At 46.1% G+C, this 8,765-nt stretch overlaps 1 pseudogene; it reads right to left on the bottom strand.

Annotated features, from left to right (window-relative positions):
- Positions 1-7,353: 7,353 nt before the first annotated feature.
- On the bottom strand, positions 7,354-8,226 carry Brcc3-ps5 (BRCA1/BRCA2-containing complex, subunit 3, pseudogene 5; annotated as a pseudogene).
- Between the last annotated feature and the right edge of the window lie 539 nt (positions 8,227-8,765).

Raw genomic sequence — 8,765 nt, 5'->3', positions numbered from 1 at the left:
CCATGCTCCTGTCTTGATGATGATGGACCTCTGAACCTGTAGGCCAGCCCCAATTAAGAGTTGCCTTGGTCATGGTGTCTGTTCCTAGCAGTAAAACCTGAACTAAGACAGAGGAAACCAAGCATTCATTCTTTCTCATATGGTTACCACCACAGGACCCATTCCTGGGGCAAAAGTCCATTTCCCTAGAATCAGAGTCCCAAAGTACCCACTTGTCCTCCGCGGCAGCAGATGAACATGAAGAATGTTTTGATGAACTGAAAACTGCAAAAATGGGGATTTCACCTACTGGCACTTTTGGAGGCAGGATCATGGCATCCAGAGGGGACTTCATATGTCCCAAGAGAAGTGTGGACGGCTGAGAAGATAGAGTGGTGTTTACCAGGGTTCCTGATACTGAGGTTAAGGTGGCAGAGTTACCTGAGCCTGGGGGTTGAATCCTAGGGAACTCAATGAAACCCTGTACTACTCCACAAAATGAAGCCCAGGGTGAGTAAGGCTGGAAACGCAGTAAGAACACTCCACCAAGGAACCATGAGATGCTGTCCACAGACTGGGCCATCATGTGTCATCAGGGAGGCTGATGTGTGGGATGGAGGTCACCTGCTAAGGTCAGAAGTTGCAGTCTTCCATGCACACACACACACACACACACACACACACACACACACACACACACACCCTCAGGCCTCTGAAACCAAACGAACCTGTTTTCTAATGAACATTAAAAATTATTTACTTCAGTGATGTAAATAGGTCTTCCCCCACAGACTCATGGGTTTGCATATGCTTGGCCCTGGGAGTGGCACTATTAGGAGATGTGGCCTGGTTGGAGTAGATATGACCTCATTGGAGGAAGTGTGTCACTGTTGGGGTGGGCTTTGAGACTCTCCTTTGAGCGTACTGGGAGACAGTCTGCTACCGCTGCCTGAACCTGAGCCACAGGGAGTGTGTGCAAGTGGAAATCAGGTGACGACTTTTTCGAGTGTCTCCTAGAACTTGTATGATCTGGGATTAGACTCTGGTCATCTACACATGTGTAGGGGATCTCGTTCTAGCTCCTGCATGCTCCCTGTTGGTGGCCTAGGCTCTGTGAGTACCCCTGTTCCCAGGTTATTTGACTCTGTGGACCTTCTTGAGGTGTCCCTGATCCTTCCAACTTGTTCACTTCTATCCCCCAGTCTTCCACAAGACTCCCTGGGTTCAGTAGGAGAGGATGTACCTAGACCTGCTGGGACCATGGTACTAAAGGGGGGGGGCTCCTTCTCTGAGTAGAAGGGGTAGGGACAGTGTGGTGAGGGACTAAGGGCGGACCTGGGAAGAGAGGAGGGACAGGTGCTGTGATTGGGATGTAAAGAGAATAACAATAAAAATTAATAATAAATTATTGATAACAATAACAAAGCGAAAAACTGGTCATCAAACCTCTGCTAACTGAGCGAGATCAGCCCAGGACCTGCTTCCTTGAGACCTTGTCTTAGAGTTGCTCTTGCTATGATGAAACGCCACAAGCAAAACAAAGATAGGGAGGAAAGGGTTTGTTTGGCGTACACTTCCACATCATAGTCCATCAGGGAGGGAAGTCAGACAGGAACTCAAACAGGGCAGGAACCTGGAGGTAGGAGATGGTGCAGAGTCCTGGAGGGGGCTCCTACTGCCTTGCTCCCCATGCCTTGTTCGTCCTGCTTTCTTATAGAACCTAGGACCAGCAGCCCAGGAATGGCACCACCCACAAGGTGTAAGTCCTCCCTGCAATGATCACTGATGAAGGAAATCCTCTTCAGGCTTGCTTGCAGATGGATTCCCTAGAGACATTGTCTTTTCTCCTTTCAGAGGACTATAGCTGGTGTAAAGTTGACATAAAACAGCATCAAAGGCAAGGACGATGCCTGGCATGGAGGAGGCTCAGAGAGAGCAGCCAATACCGGTTTCACTCATCAGACAATCCCACAGGTATCCGAGACACCCTGCATTTGACTGAATTCCTGAAGTCTCCTACTGTAAACCCTGCAATGTCATCTTGGCTTGTGTCCTGGGACTGAGGCCGGCTGGACGGATGGTAGGTGCTGAGGGGTGGAGGAGGCACATGCTATATGTTGTACTGTCACTGTCTCTGGTTCCCAGGGAAGAGTGGGTGGACTTCTTGATTTCATGAGCCCAGATCTGAGTGCTCGTGTGTGGGGTCAGGATGCACCTGTTACTGAGTTTCTTTGTTCCCTCATTAACCCCTATGCAAAGCCAAGGATGCTGGATCAATAGATGGGAAGGAAAGCATTACCTTGCTGGCACAGGAATGTTCTAGCTATGACTGGGAAACAGGAGAGTGTGCCCTAGTGACCAGCTGTCCACTGAAACAGTTCAGGACAGATGACTGAGGGTAGAGAAAGGAGACAGTTTCTCTCTTCATTCTTCGGTCTGCTGCCTGCCTCCCACTGACCCCACAGGTCCTGTTTCAGTATCACACTGAGGTTTCATGGAAGGCTGACTCCTGCAAACACCTTGAAACTGCCAGGATATGGGGGCACTTGACACTTTCCCCAGTAGCACTGCTGGAGCTGTGCTGTTCTCACCTAAGAGGAGACCAGGATGAGCCTTTTATGACTCTGAAGTTTTTCTTGAGCTGCACAGACTGAGACTAGCGCATGCCCTCATGACTACAATTCTAGAGTCACCCTGAGCTGAGTGAGTAGGGGGTTTATAAAGGTAAGGTGTAGCTACGATAGCTGTTACCAAGCTTGGCAGGACATGAAGTTTTAATAAGGGCACAGTGGTTTCACCTAGTGTTTCTGTTTGATTGGGGAGCCGAAAGCCTTGTGGTTACTGGAGCAGAACAGTATGGATTAGCAAAAGTTCCTGTAAGAACTGCCTGTGCCCCAGATTAGGCTAAGCTCAGTTTAACCTGGGGATGGGCTGGGATTTAGCAAATATGTTTTTCTCACCTCAGTGACCTAGGTTGACCTGTAGCCTCGAGAGAAGGGTCTCCATCCCGATCTATCATTAGTCAGAGGCGGGACCTTGGAAGCTGTGTTGGGCCTTCCTGAGTACAGCAGCAATGCTACCACCATCACTACCACCACCACCTCAGGGCAGAGTTGGAGCATCTGCACCAGGCATGCAGGCAACAAGGACAAAGGAAGCCCACTGTAGGCTGCTTATACAATATGCCTCTGGCAGGAGCATTCCCTCCACACCTGACCTGGTTTGAATGTGAACTGTCTCCCACAGGTTCCCATGTTAGAACATTTGGCCCCCTTCTGGTTGTGCTGTTTAGAAAGCTTATGAAATCTTTGGGAGGTGAGGCCTAGCTGGAGGTAGTGGGTGGACCTTGGAGTTTTACAGACCAGCTTCCTGTTTACTCTCTGCTTCCAGACTATGGATGTGATAGACCAGCTGCCGATGTATTGGTTCAGTCATCATGATGGCTGGTACCATTGGGAATCATTGCTAAGACAGCACCTTAGAGATGAGCATCTCCAGATGAAAAGGAAAAGTCCCACCCATGCTACCACCTGCAGTCCCAGCAAAGGCACTAAGACCAACCAGGCTCTGGTTCCTACTTCCATACCATAGAACCACCAATTGGAGCCTGTGGGTTTTCCCAGGGCCTTGGGAGAATGAAGAAGATGATGTTGCACAAAGAGATTCTGGGCGATCTGCCTTATTGCCAAGGTGCAGAAGCAAGGCACAGGTATTGCTCAGGGTCTGAAATTCCTGTTGGGCCGGTTGAGCTTGTCACCTGCCACCTCTTCCTCATCCCTGATTCTCCAAGGATCAAGGTCATCCTAAGAATGAGAAACTTGAATCAGAATCCCACTGGGTGTTCTGGCATGTGGAGATCAGCTCAGCCATGCCGTTGGGGAAAGTCAGCAGTCAGAGGCCTTGAGGAAGACATCTTCCAGGCACCTAATGGAGCTGAATAAGTGATTTACTGACATATCAGCACAAACATGGCCAGGTGTGCCTTGTGAGCATGGCCATAAATGACTTTGTGTTCAACCCACACAAACTTCCTGTAAGTGGTTTCCTCCTGGCCACACCTCTCTATCTGCCTCAGCTTATTCTGGAGACTGCTGGATGCCCTGCACACAAAGCCCCATGACACACTGTCCTCACGTTTCCCTGTCTAATCTTTGTTTACAAGTGTCCACACAAAACCACAGCTCTCACCTTAAGGAGAATAAGAGTTTACTCAGGGGCCATTTTGGGTGGCCATGGCCCCAGGAACACAGATGTAAGTCACCCCAAATTCCATGTCCCAGTGCAGAAGCAGTTTCAAGTTCTACAGAACAGAGAAAGTCATAAATCAAGGCAAGTTTAAAATGCGTTGGTGGGTTATTTCAGAAGCAGGTTCAACAAGATGTGGGTAGACTTTCTATAGGCTGCAGATACTACCTGAGCTTTTAGGTTATTGGAAGCTAGGGATCTGCTAAAGTAATAGATTAATTTTTTCCTTTAGTTATAAAAAGTTAGTTCCAACTCTGAGATGGGTGAGGAACAGTGTTGAGGGCCAGAACTAGATAACTAGCAGCACTAATCAGTCAGTCAGTATCCGCAGACACAAAGAGGAACCCTGCAAGGATCTATGCAGGGAAGTGAACCTCGAAGAGATGAGAACAAAATCCTGGTGCAAGTTGACTTTGTCAACTTGGGAGCCTGATGCCAGGTGTTTCACTGTCGGTATATTGAAAACACAGTACAGTTTGGGAAAAAGTTTCCAGGCTATAATCATCCCCATTACAGGAGCACAATAAAGCTTAAGGTGTGACCACATAAAGACTCCTTTGCAAAGTATGTGTGACCATAGCTTAAAGACCTAGAACCCAGTGTGGTCCCTGGTAGAGAGAGCACAGAGGTCAGCTGGTCATAGAATACATGTGGCAAAAAAAAAAAAAAAGAATACATGTGGCATTCCCATAACACGGGCTCTGTTATCTTGCAATTAAAGGTAAGGATAGGGAGGGAGAGGCTGGGATAAACATTCTGGGGAATGTGAGTGAGGTCTGCACATATAGCAAAGGGTGGGTGAGGCATCTATGCCTCCACAGATAGCAAAGGGTCACCAGGTCATTAAAATATCCACTTCCAACCTTCTGGTTGGAAAATAGGTATTTTATATCCTTCTTTGTGGAGGTCCCTTGCATGTTTAACATTTCTGGTTCCCTAGTGCTCTCTGAGTGCAAGGACCTTTTGTCCCCAGTAGACAAAAAAAGGGATTTTGTGACATTTTTATAGATGTATTGTTATGAGATGGTTTTCTCTAAGATGACTTAGACATGGGTTTAAGCCAATAGAAAGTCTTCATTATCCAGCCAGTGACTACACTGGGTGTTTGGTGCCCCAGTGTAGCCCCAAACTTTTCTCAGGGTGAGCTTTTAAGCACAGAAAAGGATACCCCGAGTTTACATATTTCAGTTAACAAGAGCAGCCAGAAGCAGACCTACAGAAGTCAAAAGGGAAGGGTACATTCAGAGACTTTCTTACAACTCTGAGCTTTGATAAATAAGGTCTTGTTTTTGTTTTGGCAGATGGTGCTGCCTAAATGTTGAGCTTCAAAGCCTGAATGGTGCTTCCTTCATGGAGTCAGTTCTGCTAAGGTCTGGGGAACTTTAACAGTATGTAACACTATGTAACAATCTTGTCCATGTCCAGCCCTATATTCCCCTTCCTGCTCTCCCTGCTCCCCCAACCTCCAATGGTTCTACTCATGCTTTCCCATAAGCCTTACATGATAGCTACTCCCTGCTTTTGCTTAATAGGATGATCTCCAAACCCATTCATCCTCCACTGTGATTTAATGAAATTCTATTCATAATGGACAGCATTTTCATTATCCATTGTTGCACTGCAATATCTAGGCTGATTCTATGATTTGGCTACAGTGTAGCCAGTGAACAGTGTAGCAACAGGCCCTCGTGTACAGGTGTCTCTACAGAAAGCAGACTTTGACCTCTGGTTTGCACCTAGAAATGCTATAGCTAAACTCAACAATAACTCAGTCTTAGTATTTCAGACACTGGCACCTGTTCTCACAGTGGCTCTACTAATTTACACTTATACTACAGTGTTTATTTTCCTTTCCCTATATCCTCAGTGACCTATTCTTTTCTTTTTTCTTTTTCTTTCTTTCTTTTTTTATTTCTTTGACAAAAGACCTGCCAAAAGCAACTTATGTAAGGAAGGGTTTATCTTGACTCACAATTTGAAGGCATATATTCCACCATGTTTGACAGACCTGCTGATATCATCATTTCCTTCTTCTTATTCAGTCTGAGGCCCTACCCCTTGGGATGGTGTCACCTCCGTTAAGAATCAGTCTTCTCCTCACTTAAACTTTTTTGAAAACACCTTCATGTCCATGTTGTATTTACATGATGATTCCAAATCCAGTTAAGTCAGGCTGAGATATAGTTCAGTGACAAAACCATTATGCAGTATGTTCCTTTTTTCCTGCACAGTAATATTCCACCATAAGAATGGTTTCTTTTAACCGTAGACTCACTGTAGAAAATCTGGGTTGTTTCTGATTTGTAACTTTCACAGATAAAACTACCAAGAAAAAATTTGTAAAAGTTTTTGTACCAAGACAGTGCGGCTTGGTGGCTGGGACATGCTAAGCGTGTCTTTAACTTTAAAAAATTTTCCAAACGTTTCTACCCAGTCGATGTATTTTTACACTCCCGTCACTGGTGTGTGAAGAATTTCATTTGCCTCCTCAACAGGATTTGCTATTTTCACCATTTTTAGTGACAATGTTTACGTCTTTTCATTTTCTACTGGTGCTATTTACTTTCGAGTTTCAGAAGCATCTTTTTCACCAACGGTTTCCTCTTCATCTTTCTGCAGAATAAACAGATTTAATGTTGACGAAGTCCAATCTCTCTACTTTGTTTCCTTGTGAAATTGTGCTTTGGAGTTGAAAATATTAAGTCCTTAAGTCCTGAAAATTTTTCTGGAATAACTTTTTCCCTAAGTCTTCCATATTGGATTTAAATACGTGATACATTCAGAAATTCTTTTATATATTTATTTATTTTATATATTTTGTTGCCTTGAGAAGGTTCGATTTGTTGAAATAAATTACTGTCTTTTCCTCTTTGAATCACATTTGTACTTTTTCAAACGGAGTTAAGCACATTATCGTTGGGTTTATTTCTGGATTTTCTTCCCTGTTGCATTGATTCATCTGCAAATATCATCGTATCTTGATCACTGTAGCTTTATAATAATAAATCTTGAAGTTATATAATGTGGGACCTGTGACTTTATCTTTTTCAAAATTGATTTTTGTTTAATAAATTGTACGCAAGGTATTTCTGTTCGCCCCACCCCCGATTTTTTTGCTGCTCCCCTGCATTATTCGAGCGAAAGCAGCTCCGCCATGAGCTCCTCCTTCTCCCGCTGCAGCTCCCACAGGTGCTGCTGGTTTTGCTCCAATCGTCCTCCAACCACTGCAGCAGAGGCCCACTCACCACCGACATCTGGCTTCACAGATTCTTGGTGAAGACCGAGCCATTGTGGATCTTGGTCACTGAGTCCAGATGTGTGAGGCTATGGATCTGCCTGTACATGTCATGCTCCTCCTGACACAGGATCTAAGGCAGCTCCACCGCGGACTCCAGGCAAACTTTCCCAATGGTGACGTGAGGGACGACATGAACGGGGATTTCAATTCTCTCATAGTCTGAACTTCTCTGGGCTTGTACGGATGGGAAGCAAGTGTAGAGGACACGTCCGGTCTTTGTGTTCTTGTCTTCTATGAAACAGGAGAAAATAAGTCCCTCGAAGCCTTGGTCCATCATTTGGTACATCGCTTGCATGCGAACACCCTGGTGTGAAGGCCACACCATTATGTGAGGGTGCGAATGGTACCAGCCGACGGCTCTCATGGGACGGCCGGTGAGTTCCGCCACCTTTCAGCCTCAGTCCAGTCTGCGGACAGCTGCTCTGGGGAAATCTGCACGCGGTCCTTCCTCTTGTCAGAAAGGCACAGGATGCTGACCGAGTGGATGTGGACAACTCTGATCTCATCCACCTTCTCCGGAACCGTGCACACATCACTTCCGGCATGGTGAATTTAGACTCACTCCTTATGTCCTTGTTCAGCTCCCTGATGCACAGACCCATCATCTCCTCCTTCTCCGTACTCAGGGCGTGGTTCAGACAAACCAGAAAGGCGTCTGAATCCAGATGGACAGCCTGCAGGGCCTGAACCAGTGGCACCTCCATCGTCTCCCCGCTCACTTCCTCCCAGGGCCTCCGGCCACCTGTGCAAGAGGGTGCTCAGACATCCGGCCAAGAGACAGAGCCCTTAGGAGCTGAGCCTGCGCTCAGGGGCTGGGCTCACACTCAAGTCCCTGACCTATTCTTTTCTTGATGGTAGTAGTCATTCATTCCTACTGGGGTGATAGCCTCTCAATAGATTACATTTTGATTTCATTTTCCTAGTTTCTAAAGATGTTGACACTTTGTACATTTATTGCTTCTTTTGAAAAGTGTTCAGTTAGTTGATTTGACCATTTGTTGATCCAATGGTTTTTTCTTTTCGTATTTAATACTCTGGACACCGGCCCCACCCCCTCCCTCACACACACATGGATTCTTTAGTTCTGTTGGCCATCTCTTTACTCCAGTGTTTTGGTTCCTGTGCAGAAGCTTTTTAATGTTATGCATCCCATAGCAAATGTCACGATTTCCTTTTCTGTTTACGTCCTCCACAGAAAGTCACTGATATGCCAAGGTCGCTAAGCCTTTCCTCTGCTTTCCTG

This window comes from Rattus norvegicus, chromosome 1 (genome assembly GCF_021556685.1).
Source record: "Rattus norvegicus strain SHRSP/BbbUtx chromosome 1, alternate assembly SHRSP_T2T, whole genome shotgun sequence".
In the NCBI taxonomy this organism is placed as follows: Eukaryota; Metazoa; Chordata; class Mammalia; order Rodentia; family Muridae; genus Rattus; species Rattus norvegicus.
The sequence above is the reverse complement of the archived record's forward strand: the minus strand, read 5'-3'. Positions and strand labels throughout refer to the sequence as shown.